At 39.8% G+C, this 15,150-nt stretch overlaps 1 non-coding gene across 1 annotated transcript; it reads right to left on the bottom strand.

The window, feature by feature from the left end:
• Positions 1-166: 166 nt before the first annotated feature.
• Positions 167-274, bottom strand: LOC130977393 (small nucleolar RNA R71). Its single transcript, XR_009085085.1, has one exon. It is a non-coding gene; the product is annotated as a small nucleolar RNA R71 (small nucleolar RNA).
• Between the last annotated feature and the right edge of the window lie 14,876 nt (positions 275-15,150).

Consider the following 15,150-nt stretch of genomic DNA (forward strand, 5'->3'; position numbering starts at 1 on the left):
GACTAATGGGGTTGACCCTGAGGTCTACAGACTTATGCTATTCCCTTTTGCTGTAAGAGACAGAGCTAGGACATGGTTGGACTCACAACCTAAAGAAAGCCTGGACTCATGGGAAAAGCTAGTCAATGCCTTCTTGGCAAAGTTCTTTCCACCTCAAAAATTGAGTAAGCTTAGAGTGGAAGTCCAAACCTTCAGACAGAAGGAAGGTGAATCCCTCTATGAAGCTTGGGAAAGATACAAACAATTGATAAGAAAATGTCCTTCTGACATGCTTTCTGAATGGAGCATCATAGGTATTTTCTATGATGGTCTCTCTGAACTATCCAAGATGTCTTTGGATAGCTCTGCTGGAGGATCTCTTCATCTGAAGAAGACGCCTACAGAAGCTCAAGAGCTAATTGAAATGGTTGCAAATAACCAATTCATGTACACTTCTGAAAGGAATCCTGTGAACAATGGGACTAATCAGAAGAAAGGAGTTCTTGAGATTGATACTCTGAATGCCATATTGGCTCAGAATAAAATATTGACTCAACAAGTCAATTTGATTTCTCAAAGTCTGTCTGGAATGCAAAATGCACCAAGCAGTACTAAGGATGCTTCATCTGAAGAAGAAGCCTATGATCCTGAGAACCCTTCAATGGAAGAGGTGAATTACATGGGAGAACCCTATGGAAACACCTATAATTCTTCATGGAGAAATCATCCAAATTTCTCATGGAAGAATCAACAGAGACCTCAACAAGGTTTCAACAACAATAATGGTGGAAGAAACAGGTTTAGCAATGGCAAGCCTTTTCCATCATCTTCTCAGCAACAGACAGAGAATTCTAAGCAGAACCCCTCTGACTTAGCAACCATGGTCTCTGATCTAATCAAAACCACTCAAAGTTTCATGACTGAAACAAGATCCTCCATTAGAAACTTGGAGGCACAAGTGGGTCAGCTGAGCAAGAAAGTTACTGAACTCCCTCCTAGTACTCTTCCAAGCAATACAGAAGAAAATCCAAAAGGAGAGTGCAAGGCCATCAACATGGCCGAATTTGGAGAGGAAGGAGAGGAAGTGAACGCCACTGAGGAAGACCTCAATGGGCGTGCACTGACCTCCAATGAGTTCCTTAATGAGGAACCATGGGAATCTGAGGCTCAAAATGAGACCATAAAGATTCCATTGGACTTACTTCTACCATTCATGAGCTCTGATGAATATTCTTCCTCTGAAGAGGATGAGTATGTCACTGAAGAGCAAGTTTCTAAATACCTTGGAGCAATCATGAAGCTAAATGACAAGTTATTTGGTAATAAGACTTGGGAGAAAGAACCTCCTTTGCTCACCAAAGAACTGGATGACTTGTCTAGGCAGAAATTACCTAAAAAGAAACAAGATCCTGGAAAGTTTTCAATACCTTGTACCATAGGCACCATGACCTTCAAGAAGGCTCTGTGTGACTTAGGGTCAAGTGTAAACCTCATGCCTCTCTCTGTAATGGAGAAGCTAGGGATCTTTGAGGTACAAGCTGCAAGAATCTCACTAGAGATGGCAGACAACTCAAGAAAACAAGCTTATGGACTTGTAGAGGATGTTCTGGTAAAAGTTAAAGACCATTACATCCCTACTGATTTCATAGTCCTAGAGATTGGGAAGTGCATGGAGGAATCCATCATCCTTGGCAGACCCTTCCTAGCCACAGCAAAGGCTGTGATTGACGTTGATAGAGGTGAACTGATCATTCAAGTGAATGAAGAATCCTTTGTGTTTAAGGCTCAAGGATATCCCTCTGTCACCATGGAGAGGAAGCATGAAGAGCTTCTCTCAAAACAGAGTCAAACAGAGCCCCCACAGTCAAACTCTAAGTTTGGTGTTGGGAGGCCACAACCAAACTCTAAGTTTGGTGTTGAACCCCCACATTCAAACTCTAAGTTTGGTGTTGGGAGGTTCCAACATTGCTCTGAGTATCTGTGAGGCTCCATGAGAGCCCTCTGTCAAGCTACTGACATTAAAGAAGCGCTTATTGGGAGGCAACCCAATGTTATATTTTATCTATTTTCCTTTGTTATTTTATGTTTTTTGTAGGTTGATGATCATGAGAAATCACAAAATCAATTGAAAAAGCAAAAACAGAATGAAAAACAGGAAGAAAAACAGCACACCCTGGAGGAAGAACCTACTGGCGTTTAAACGCCAGTAAGGCTAGCAGGTGGGCGTTTAACGCCCAGTCTGGCACCATTCTGGGCGTTTAACGCCAGAAAGGGGCACCAGACTGGCGTTAAACGCCAGGAAAGGGCAAGAACCTGGCGCTAAACGCCAGAAATGGGCACCAGCCCGGCGTTTAACGCCAGAATTGGCTCAAAACGCGTTTTTGCATGCCATTTGGTGCAGGGATGACTTTTCCTTGACACCTCAGGATCTGTGGACCCCACAGGATCCCCACCTACCCCACCACTCTCTCTCTTCTTCACCCATTCACCAATCACCTCAACACCTCTTCCCCAAAAACCCTTCACCTATCAAATCCCATCTTTCTCTTCACCACTCACATCCATCCTTCATAAAACCCCACCTACCTCACCATTCAAATTCAAACCACTTTCCCTCCCAAACCCACTCATACATGACCGAACCATGAGCCCCCCCTCTCCTATATAAACCCTTCTTCACCCCTTCATTTTCACACAACCTAAACTCCACTTCTCCCCCTCTTTGGCCGAACACAAAGCCATTCCCTTCTTCCTCATTTCTTCTTCTTCTACTCTCTTCTTTCTTCTTTTGCTCAAGGACGAGCAAACCTTTTAAGTTTGGTGTGGTAAAAGCATTGCTTTTGTTTTTCCATAACCATTTATGGCATCTAAGGCCGGAGAAACCTCTAGAAAGAGGAAAGGGAAGGCAAAAGCTTCCACTTCCGAGTCATGGCAGATGGAGAGATTCATCTCAAGGGTGCATCAAGACCACTTCTAGTTGTGGCCTTGAAGAAGGTGATCCCCGAGGTCCCTTTTTCACTCAAAAAGAGTGAATATCCGGAGATCCGACATGAGATCCGAAGAAGAGGTTGGGAAGTTCTTACCAACCCCATTCAACAAGTCGGAATCTTAATGGTTCAAGAGTTCTATGCCAATGCATGGATCACCAAGAACCATGATCAAAGTATGAACCCGGATCCAAAGAATTGGCTTACTATGGTTCGGGGGAAATACTTAGATTTTAGTCCGGAAAATGTAAGGTTGGCATTCAACTTGCCTATGATGCAAGGAGAGGAACATCCTTACACAAGAAGGGTCAACTTTGATCAAAGGTTGGACCAAGTCCTCACTGACATTTGTGAAGAGGGCGCCCAATGGAAGAGAGATTCAAGAGGAAAGACGGTTCAACTGAGAAGGCATGACCTCAAGCCCATCACTAAGAAAAGGATGGAGCAAACAAAGAGACCCCACTCATCATGAAATCCCTGAAATGCCTCAAGGGATGCACTCTCCTCCACAAAACTATTGGGAGCAACTGAACACCTCCCTAGGAGAATTGAGTTCCAACATGGGACAAGTGGAGCACCAAGAACATTCCATCCTCCTCCATGAAATTAGAGAAGATCAAAGAATCATGAGAGAGGAGCAACAAAGGCAAGGAAGAGACATTGAGGAGCTCAAGCACTCCATAAGACCTTCAAAAGGAAGAACAAGCCGCCATCACTAAGGTGGACCCGTTCTTTAATCTCCTTGTTCTTTATTTTTCTGTTTTTCAAAAATTTATGCTTATGTTTGTCCATGTTTGTGTCTTATGATCATTAGTGTCTTAGTGTCTATGCCTTAAAGTTATGAAGGTCCTATGAATCCATCACCTTTCTTAAATGAAAACTGTTTTTAATCACAAAAGAACAAGAAGTATAGGATTTCGAATTCATCTTTAAAACTAGCTTAATTAGTTTGATATGGTGACAATACTTTTTGTTTTCTGAATGTATGCTTAAACAGTGCATATGTCTTTTGAATTTGTTGTTCATGAATGTTAAAATTGTTGGCTCTTGAAAGAATGATGAAAAAGGAGACATGTTACTGAGGATCTGAAAAATCATAAAAATGATTCTTGAAGCAAGAAAAAGCAGTGAATACAAAAAAAAAAGAAGAAACGAAAAAAAAAGAAAGAGAAAAAGAAAGAAAAAGAAAGAAATAAAGTTGTGATCCAAGGCAAAAAGAGTGTGCTTAAGAACCCTGGACACCTCTAATTGGGGACTCTAGCAAAGCTGAGTCACAATCTGAAAAGGTTCACCCAATTATGTGTCTGTGGCATGTATGTATCCGGTGGTAATACTGGAAGACAGAGTGCTTTGGGCCACGGCCAAAACTCATAAAGTAGTTGTGTTCAAGAATCATTATACTTAACTAGGAGAATCAATAACACTATCTGGATTCTGAGTTCCTAAAGAAGCCAATCATTCTGAATTTCAAAGGATAAAGTGAGATGCCAAAACTGTTCGGAGGCAAAAAGCTACTAGTCCCGCTCATCTAATTTGGAGCTAAGTTTCATTGATAATTTGGAGTCTATAGTATATTCTCTTCTTTTTATCTTATTTGATTTTCAGTTGCTTGGGGACAAGCAACAATTTAAGTTTGGTGTTGTGATGAGCGGATAATTTGTACGCTTTTTGGCATTATTTTTAGTATGTTTTTAGTAGTTTTAGTTGAGTTTTTAGTATATTTTTATTAGTTTTTAGTTAAAATTCACTTTTCTGGACTTTACTATGAGTTTGTGTGTTTTTCTGTGATTTCAGGTATTTTCTGGCTGAAATTGAGGGACCTGAGCAAAAATCTGATTCAGAGACTGAAAAGGACTGCAGATGCTGTTGGATTCTGACCTCCCTGCACTCGAAGTGGATTTTCTGGAGCTACAGAAGCTTAATTGGCGCGCTCTCAATGGCGTTGGAAAGTAGATATCCTGCGCTTTCCAGCAATATATGATAGTCCATACTTTGCCCAAGATTTGATGGCCCAAACCGGCGTTCAAAGTCACCTTCAGAATTCCCAGCGTTAAACGCCGGAACTGGCACCAAAATGGGAGTTAAACGCCCAAACTGGCACAAAAGCTGGCGTTTAACTCCAAGAAGAGTCTCTACACGAAAATGCTTCAATGCTCAGCCCAAGCACATACCAAGTGGGCCCGGAAGTGGATTTTTATGTCGTTTACTCATCTCTGTACACCCTAGGCTACTAGTTCTCTATATATAGGACCTTTTACTATTGTATTTACATCTTGGTTCTTCTAGTTCCCTCTCTGGGGCTGAAACCAATGATCACTCTTGTTCTTATGTATTTTCAACGGTGGAGTTTCTACACACCATAGATTAAGGTGTGGAGCTCTGCTGTACCTCGAGTATTAATGCAATTACTATTGTTCTTCTATTCAATTCCGCTTGTTCTTTGTCCAAGATATCACTTGTTCTTCAACTTGATGAATGTGATGATCCGTGACACTCATCATCATTCTCACCTATGAACGTGTGACTGACAACCACCTCCGTTCTACCTTAGATTGGGTGAATATCTCTTGGATTCTTTAACCGGAGTCTTCGTGGTATAGGCAAGAACTGATGGCGGCATTCAAGAGAATCCGGAAGGTCTAACCTTGTCTGTGGTATTCTGAGTAGGATTCAATGATTGAATGACTGTGACGTGCTTCAAACTCCTGAGGGCGGGGCGTTAGTGACAGACGTAAAAGAATCACTGGATTCTATTTCGGCCTGATCGAGAACCGACAGATGGATAGCCGTGCCGTGACAGGGTGCGTTGAACATTTCCACTGAGAGGATGGGAGGTAGCCACTGACAACGGTGAAACCCTTGCATAAGCTTGCCATGGAAAGGAGTAAGAAGGATTGGATGAAGACAGTAGGAAAGCAGAGAGACGGAAGGGACAAGCATCTTCATACGCTTATCTGAAGCTCTCACCAATGATATACATAAGTATCTCTATATTTATCTTTATGTTTTATTCATATATCATCTATACCCATTTGAGTCTGCCTGACTAAGATTTACAAGGTGACCATAGCTTGCTTCATACCAACAATCTCCGTGGGATCGACCCTTACTCGCGTAAGGTTTATTACTTGGACGACCCAGTGCACTTGCTGGTTAGTGGTGCAAAGTTGTGTTTATGCCATGGTATTGAGCACCAAGTTTTTGGGGCCATTACTAGGGATTATTTGAGTTGTGAAAAGTAGTGATCACAATTTCGCACACCAGGCTACAAAACTCCAAATGGCACGCTCTCAACGGCGTTGGAAAGTAGACGTCCAGATCTTTCCAGTAATATATAATAGTCTATACTTTATTCGTGATTAGACGACGTAAACTGGCGCTCAACGCCAGTTCCATGCTGCATTCTGGAGTCAAACGCCAGAAACACGTCACGAACCAGAGTTGAACGCCAAAAACACGTTACAACTTGGCGGTCAACTCCAAGAGAAGCCTTATCTCGTGGATAGATCAAGCTCAGCCTAAGCACACACCAAGTGGGCCCCGGAAGTGGATTTATGCATCAATTACTTACTCCTGTAAAGCCTAGTAGCAAGTTTAGTATAAATAAAAATTTTTACTATTGTTTAGTAGTCTTTTAATCATTCGGTCTTTTGACCATGTTTGAGAGCGCTACCAAGTTCATTGGCGCCATTGTTAATGATCACAATTTCGTGCACCATCCATACGTCAGATGTTAAACAAATTCTATTAGGTATCCTAGACATCTTCTGCTTCAATTTTTCTTTCTCTGTTGAATAAATCATTTTAAGATCTAAAACTAAAGTGTTTCTTGAAGGCATTACAATCGTTGGACTAATGTAATTAATCCAATCTCTAATACCTTCATATTCAACAAAGCTAAACGCAATATCATGTTTTGCTATAGCCTGAGCGAGTTTTTTTCGATGAACATTCTGATCAATTTTAGTTGGAAGATCCTCTATATCATCGTCAAATCTAATACTGAGGGCTATGGATTTACAAGAAACTACATGATGACTCAGATGAGAAGTCCCATAACTATTCTTAGTTTTTGGATTTTTCCCAATTTTTTATTCATAATCACAAAAATTGCATTAAGCCTTTTCAATAACATCTCTATCTTTTCCAATCTTCTTAAAAAGCCTCCAAACATTAGATTTTTCGCCAGAATCCACACTACCAGAAGCTTGAACAGAAGTCTCAGAAATAATCTCATCATCCATGTTTATAAATTTCCTAATCATATCCAAATAATGCGTATTAAAATTCTACAGCAACAACAACAATATTCATTGATTATGAAATACTTGTATTAAAAATTTAAAATTCTACACAACAACAACCCACTTTATAGCCTTTTGCACCAAACTGCACTTTATAATCAACTGATCTAAATAAGAACAAAATATGTTCCTAAATATCTTGCTGAACAAGCCTTTTTCATCCCAAGAAGTTAAGAAACAACAAAGGACCTCCAATTTGACATTCAAGAGAATATAATTTTACAAAGAATGAATAAATCAAACCTTATAGATCCAAATATCAACACATAATTTTTTTCATCTGCATAAAAGACTTCAAAATCCAAAGTTAACTTCAAAAGGCCATAGCATCACTGCATCAACACCGAGATAGTAAATTTTCTTATAAAATTTGATATATGGAATTACTAAAGATACCAAGAAAACATGCATAATCAAGGAGATAAACAGCATTATGGAGCATAAGTGGGAGCAACTTGCATTATGTAGCAAAAGTGAGGAACTGAAGCTTAATTTTGATGAATCCAAATCAAAGACTAAAAGATTATCAATCAACTGATACAGCGATACCCTCCAATGACAATTGATGCTTTCACAAACGACATTATTGATTCTGAAGCAATTTCATAATTACAATCAAAAGAAAGCATAATCTGAATATTGGAGGCTCAACAATACTTGGTTCCATTACTACTTGCAAACTAATTATTCCAAATTCAGTTAGCATATTGGTTTCTTCAGAATAAAAGCAATGTAAATGACAACAAGCATTTATTTTCTTCTTTAATGGTTTCATTATGAATAGGGTACCCTAAATCAATGACCAATTTTCCCCCTAAATCAATGGCAAACTAATTTGAACTAATTTAAAAAATCCAATTTTGAAATCAAGAAGAAATAAGTGAATTAGAAAGGTAGAAACTCTAAGAGAGGGAGAGAAGAAGAAGAAAGTCACCTTTGGAGCTCTGAAGCAGAAACAAGCACACCACGTCAGGAAGAAGGAGGAGCACTGCGTCACAGGGTCAGGGAGGAAGAGGAGCACTGTGTCAGAGAAAAGGAAGAGCACTGCATCAAAAAGGAGGAGAAGCACCGGATTCACGTTCGGCTTCACCGCGTCAGGTTTCAGCACACGAATTCATCTTCAGTATTCACGTTCAGCGCAGGTCTCAGGGAGTGAGGGAGGAAGAGGCCGATTCTCAAGTACCAGAATAAGGGCTTTTAGGGCTTGTAGGGCCAGCCCTGTTTTAATTTTTTTGTGGGGTTTAATTAGGGCCAGGGCTTATAAAATATGTTTTTATAATTTATGGGGATATGGGCTGAAATTATTTTAAAGGGTTTAGGGCCAGCCCTAAGGTATTGGACTCAATTGACATTTCTAGCCGTAATGCCGTTCGATTTCTGCCAATATCTTTTCGCACTCTGGATCTCGCTGAGATAATATATAAAGATTTCTGTTTCAAGAATACCTTTGTCAAGTTGGCAACCTATATGCATTCTAAGTAGCCGATAACAAAAAAAACATGCATACCAGCCGCACAGAGTCTTTTGCCATTCACTTCCCTGTCAAAATATTCACTAGAATATTCATCAACTCCTGAATATTGCACCAACGCTGGTGACAGAGTGTTTGGGTCAGAATCATCCAGATCGGTTGGTTCCTTTGTTGTTTCTAGCTAGTTGGAGGTGCCGGTGTCCCCTTCCGTCCTATGACACATTCTACTACGGAGTCTCTTTCCAATGGGCTCGTCTTTAGCCTTTCTTCAATGAATACCTCTAGTTGAACAGTTAATGCCATAGCGCTGAGATCTGTGGCAGTCCTTGCAGAAAGCCACGGCTAAGGTTCTTAACAATTCTTGAGTTCACCATGCTTTAGCTTCTGGAAGTACAAAACCTGCAGATATTGCAAATACAAATTAAGTGTTGGGATACAAGAGTGAGTCAAATTAAATACCATTTTAAATTTAAAATGTTACCAGCAAAGCGAACATGCAACCCTTACAGGACTTGTTATTTTTAAGTTGATACTTCTTGATTGTCAGTTCTAACGAGTTGAAAATATGTAACGGACAACGATATCTCCCTGGATCAGAAACATCGAGTATTGTATCGATACACCACGGTGAGATGACGTGTTGTACTGTCGAACATAAAAACATCTTCAGGACGAGCAGGATATGAAATGCCTCCTGAACTCCATCATATCATCTGCAGTATCCATAGCACAGCAGTCGACAAAACGCCTAAGTTGTATGATTTTCAGTCGGTAAAATCTTTTTATTGAGACATGAGCAGCATTCCCACTGTCGAATGGTGGAAAGTCGTCAACTACAACATGCATGTGTATAAAATAGTGTAAAATGAGCAGCAGAATAGGTAGAAAAAAGGAAAAACCATGGAAACCAAAACTATTTCAACCGATTGAATGATGTGTAACATAGAAAGTTATATTCACCACCGGGCGGGATTCCAAAAACATGCTAAAATAGCTCGGGTCCAATGCAGATGTTTCCATGATCTATGGTCAACGTGCCCATTTCAGTGTTGTAGACCTTAGCCAACAAAACCATTATGCTTTGTTTAACAGGCCACCTCGGGACTAGCTTTAGAAAACCAAAATCCATTGCTTCTATCTCCTTTAGCTTTGCTTAGGCCTGGTTTGTTTCTAGATCTTTGAACAAATCCGCAATGTAGCATGGTGAGTATCTTGTCTCTAATAATTGCTGTCAACATAAAATGCGGCCATTAGAAGCAAACAAACTGATAAATTAGAATAAAAACACAAATTTTTTAATGATGTAGTATGACTTTCCCATGTCTTGAAGGTGATTTCTAGCAACAGACCAAAAATTATTTCCTGGTACAAAGTTCTCTTTTATTCCCCAAACTCAACTAAGTCAGCAGTACAAGAATAGGAAGAAATAAAGTTAAGCACAACATTATGAAATAAAATACGACTCAACAAAAAAAGGACATAAAGTAACATATAGGCATGCACATTAATATGACCAGAATTAGAATTACAACCATGAAAATTATACTCTTAAAGTTTAGATAAAGGAGAATTACTATAAAACACAACACCAGATAATAGCAATTGTTCCAGAATTCAAAGATAATAAAACAAAGCTGAGATAATGGTATTTATTATTGTTTAAAGACAAGAAGGAGTATTTTTTACTAGAAACCACCTATATGTATATATGATTAGTAATAGAATATATCCTAATAAGCAAAAGGGTTACAATGGATACGATAATGTAGTTAAGGTGGTGTTGAAACATTTTTTAATGACATGATTATGACGTATCAAATTAACGACAATATAGGCATGGACATTAGGTAACATAGCAGTTTCAAATCTCATTTCAGTCAAAATCAACAAAATAAAATCAATTTCTCATAACCCACAACTAATTTGAAATATGGAACGGCGCATAAAAAGTAAATTTGATTAGAAGACACACCAATTTTTATAGAATTTACACAAATGCACCTATTGCTCGCCAGACCATAAATCAAATAACAACTCACCAATAAAAAATTCCAACATCCAACTACTACTTTTTGGTTAATCAACACAATCAAAGGTCCAAGGATTAATTGGTTTTCTACATGTAATCATTTGAAAGCAGCATCCATTAACCATATTGACATCAAGAACAACTCACGCATCAAAATAAACACCAATCAGTGACAACTATTCATATTAGTTGAACTAAGGAATGGTCTTTGAAAATTAACTTTTACTTAGTAGTACAAATCAACAAAATATGGGCATGGACATTATGCAACATAGCAGCTTTGAATCTCATTTCAGGCAAAATCAACAAAATAAAATCAATTTCTCATAACCCACAACTAATTTAAAATTAGGGACAGCGCATTAAAAGTAAATTTGATCAGAAGACATACCAATTTTATATAGAATTTACACAATTGTACCTGTTGCTCGCTAGACCATAACCAAATAAGAACTTAGTAATAAAAAATTTCAACACCCTACTACTTCTTTTTGCTTAATCAACACAATCAAAGGTCCAATGATTAATTAGTTTTCTACATGTAATCATTCGAAAGCAACATTCATTAACCATATTCACATCAAGAACAACTAATGTATTAAAACAAACACCAATCAATGACAACCATACATATTAGTTGAACCAAGGAATGATCCTTGAAAATTAACTTTTACTCCACAGTACAAATCATCACAAACCATCACTCTGAAGACACATCTGAAGTAACGTTCAATTGATGCGATTACAACTAATACTTTCCCTTTTCCTTTTTCTTTTAACTCAACAGTACAAAACATCACTCTTTATTTTACAGCGTGATAACTACCAGATATTATCAACACCCAATTATACGTTGATCATATTCAAAATCATTTTCAACCCCGACATATAGACACATACGAATTAATTCTCCATTTTTCCTTTTCTAAAAGAATCCACACATTCAACAACCCATGTTGTATCAATCTCAAACCCTATAAAATGCTCACAAATCAAACCCAGTACCAACTATTAATGAAAACCGTGAAGTACCACTAACCTCTTATTGCAGTGCCGGCACCGGAGGGAAGACACGCTGCGTAACGAGCTCAGACGCGAGGGAGGGAGCGGCATTGGCTGGGGATGCATAGGTCGAATAGCAGTGAGACTTGCTAGTTACTCAACAATGCCGATAGAGTTCAGTCGCGGCATGTGTTAAGGCAGAGAAAGGAGGCACCAACAGGTGGGACGCCGAACGAATGGATGCGTCTTCAAAGGGCGGCCGACGGCGACATGCAGCAGATGTGGCGACGTTAGGGCAACTGCTAGGAGGTACTCGTGAGTGGCACTGTCTGGTGGTCCGCCGATGTTGACTCCCGTTGACGGCGGCGACCATCGAAGACTGCACGAAAGAAAGGGCAGTGGGCGCTAAAATGGGAGAGTTATGGGATGTGGCTGCACGAAAACAAGATGTGGGTAAATTATGTTTACAATAGTAAATGAGTGACATTAGGATTAACCTAGGTTAATTGAAGATGTGACTTTTTGAATGAAATGGATTTTGGGATCCAGCCTATGAAATTTAGCAGGAGTTGGCAGGATCTCTGTTGGTAACGTAGCAGAATTGATGATAATATAATATGTATCCACACGCAAAACAAAAACTCAGAATTGACTTCCCCAACTTCTCTTATTTAATAGCCAACCCTAAAGAGTTGATGAGAACCACAAAGTAGAAAGGTCCAGGAGGTATATTAAAGTGTGCTATAGTAGTACCTTATACATGAGGACCTCCATGAACATCAAATGAATTTCGTGTTGGAAATTTGTATGGGATTAATTCACTCTCTGATCTCATCGGTTTTTATGTTGGAATGGGATGAGATGAGATATAATTATATTTTTCTTATTGTATGAACAACTTTTTATTTTATACCTTTTTTTAATAATTGTTTGATAAACCTTTGTTGAATTTTCGAAACTAGAGGTTGTCACCGTAGATAAATAATTAATACTTTAAAAATAACCCAAAGCATGAAACATACCTCGGAACAATTTGGTGGTTTAGGTATCCAACTCGGCTCACTTGATGATGAAATCCCTGACCATGGCTGAAACCCCTTCTCGGACAACGGAGCCGGTCTCCCTCTGCGACATGCATGTCCTCTTCGTGTGACCTAGAACCCCACAAGTAGTGCAACAACTCCTCTTCCCTCTAATCTCACCCTCTTTCAAGGATGTTGTTTCCCTACCGCACTTAGGCTCTCCCTTAGTCCTAGAGACAGATAGGTCCTTAACAATGTTTTTGCCCCTACGACCATGAAGCGTCTGCGCTAAAGAGACAATTGCATCCCTAGCTGCCGCAAAGCCCGCTGCATCCTCAAATGCAAGCTTTGCAACTATGGTCATTGCTCTGTACAACACATCACACCTAATTAACAGAGTCTCATGTCGCTTTGTTCCTTCTGTTGATGTTGCCGTCCAATCCTTGGCATCCTTACACCACCTCCTCAGTATCAAACCTTTCATCCAAACCCTCGTGCTTCATCAAGCAAAATATGTGGCAGCAAGGAATACCTTCATTATTCCACATCTGACAATCACATTCAATCTTCAGTTCACTCGGATTGTATAGCACCTTACGGACCCTACAATGGTTCCTTATCTTTGAGAACTTGTAGACAGTTGTCGTGCTTATGCTGTCCTTGCCCAAAAAGAGTAAAGTCCCAACCCCATTGATTTGTTTCCTAACCTTCTTAAAGACTGCTCTGGTGTATATCTTCGAAGCAAACAACTCTATCAGATCCAGACCTATTGTCAGTACCGGCGTGTAATACGACGAGAAAAATTGAGTTGGCACCTCATTATTGTGGCAGTATTTCACCACCCAATCCAAGCTGTGAACCAATTTCAAAATGCTATTTGTGGATTTAAGAAACCCTTTGATGAAAGCATTTATGCCCTTACATCTCGAAGTTGTCCTATAGCCGATGCAGAAAGTACCCCGCAGATATGCTGTTGTCCAACTCTATCTTAAGTCACAGGTGATCTTCACCCAACTGTTGTTCATTAATCCAAGACTCTCCACGGCTGTCTTCCAATACTCTTCAAACTCTTCAATATCAAAGTTTGCATAAACTGCCTTCTTGAACACCTTCCGAAATTCAGGTTCTTTCACCCTTTGGATGCAATTTTTCTTCAAGTGCCACCCATGTAGGCGATACTTGGCTAAAGGCAGCACCTCCACAATTGCTACCCGCATAGCTTTATCCCTATCGGTGACCACAACAGACGGGTTCTTGTCGCTCATGACATCAAGAATATTAAACAAAATCCACCTTTATGTACGGACATCCTCATTCTCCAACAAGGCAAACCCGAAGATCGACATCTGCTTGTGGAGGTTTGATCCAGAAAATACTACTAGAGGCTTCTTGTACTTGTTGGACCGATATGTTGAATCAAATCACATAACCGAACAGCTAGGAATCCGCCATCATCTGCCTATAGCCCAGAATAGGCTACCAAGTCGATCCTCTACCGTCCTTGTATATCTAGTGACCGTCATCATGTTAGCGTTAGCCTTACCCTCCAAATAACTTATCGTCGTTGCTGCATCACCGACGTTTACTTGAGCTATTCTTTGGTTGTGCACATAATTATATAGATCACGTTTCATAAACTGAAGCATCCCAAAGCCCCTGACTGTCTGTCCATGTAAGCCATAAATGTCGATGTGGCAATCCCAAAATTCTTCAGACTATCAACTTGAGCCTTGTCACTATCACTCATCTTTCGATCACTAGGAAGAAGATGACTAAACATAGTTGCAGCAAGGGGTGGTTATGATTGTCCTCAATCCTCCTTATTTTCCAAACCTGGCTTTGTGCATCATAGAAAATTTTCAACATTTCCTTGCAACCCGTGCGACTCTCCAGCCTATCCTCTCGTACTCTTTCTGGACGATCATAGTGTTTCTCATGTCTTGTACCCTATCGGTGATAGAGAAAAGTCTCGCCTCACCAACAAACCATTTATTCGAGCCACGTCACCCATCCAGACAACAAACGCCTTTATCCAGGCAAATTGTTTATATGCTGCATAAGCTACTTCTTCGGTACTAAAAACTTTTCCCACAAAATTCTCTGCAAACCTAAACCCGGTAACATCGCCCTCACATGTGACCGGGTCCCTGCCAACACCGTTCCCGCGTACTTTATCACCCATTTCACTCGTCTCGGACTCATTTCCAAAGGAGTCGTCGTCCTCCTTCCCATTCAAAGAAGACATACCAAAATACTCTTTTCACTAAGCCGATCTGATTCCTCCTCTCCACCACTGAACTGAAATTTCAAGTCCATCTTCAACAACACAGGAACTCAATCACCTAGGAAATATTTA

This window comes from Arachis stenosperma, chromosome 4 (genome assembly GCF_014773155.1).
Source record: "Arachis stenosperma cultivar V10309 chromosome 4, arast.V10309.gnm1.PFL2, whole genome shotgun sequence".
Lineage (NCBI taxonomy): Eukaryota > Viridiplantae > Streptophyta > Magnoliopsida > Fabales > Fabaceae > Arachis > Arachis stenosperma.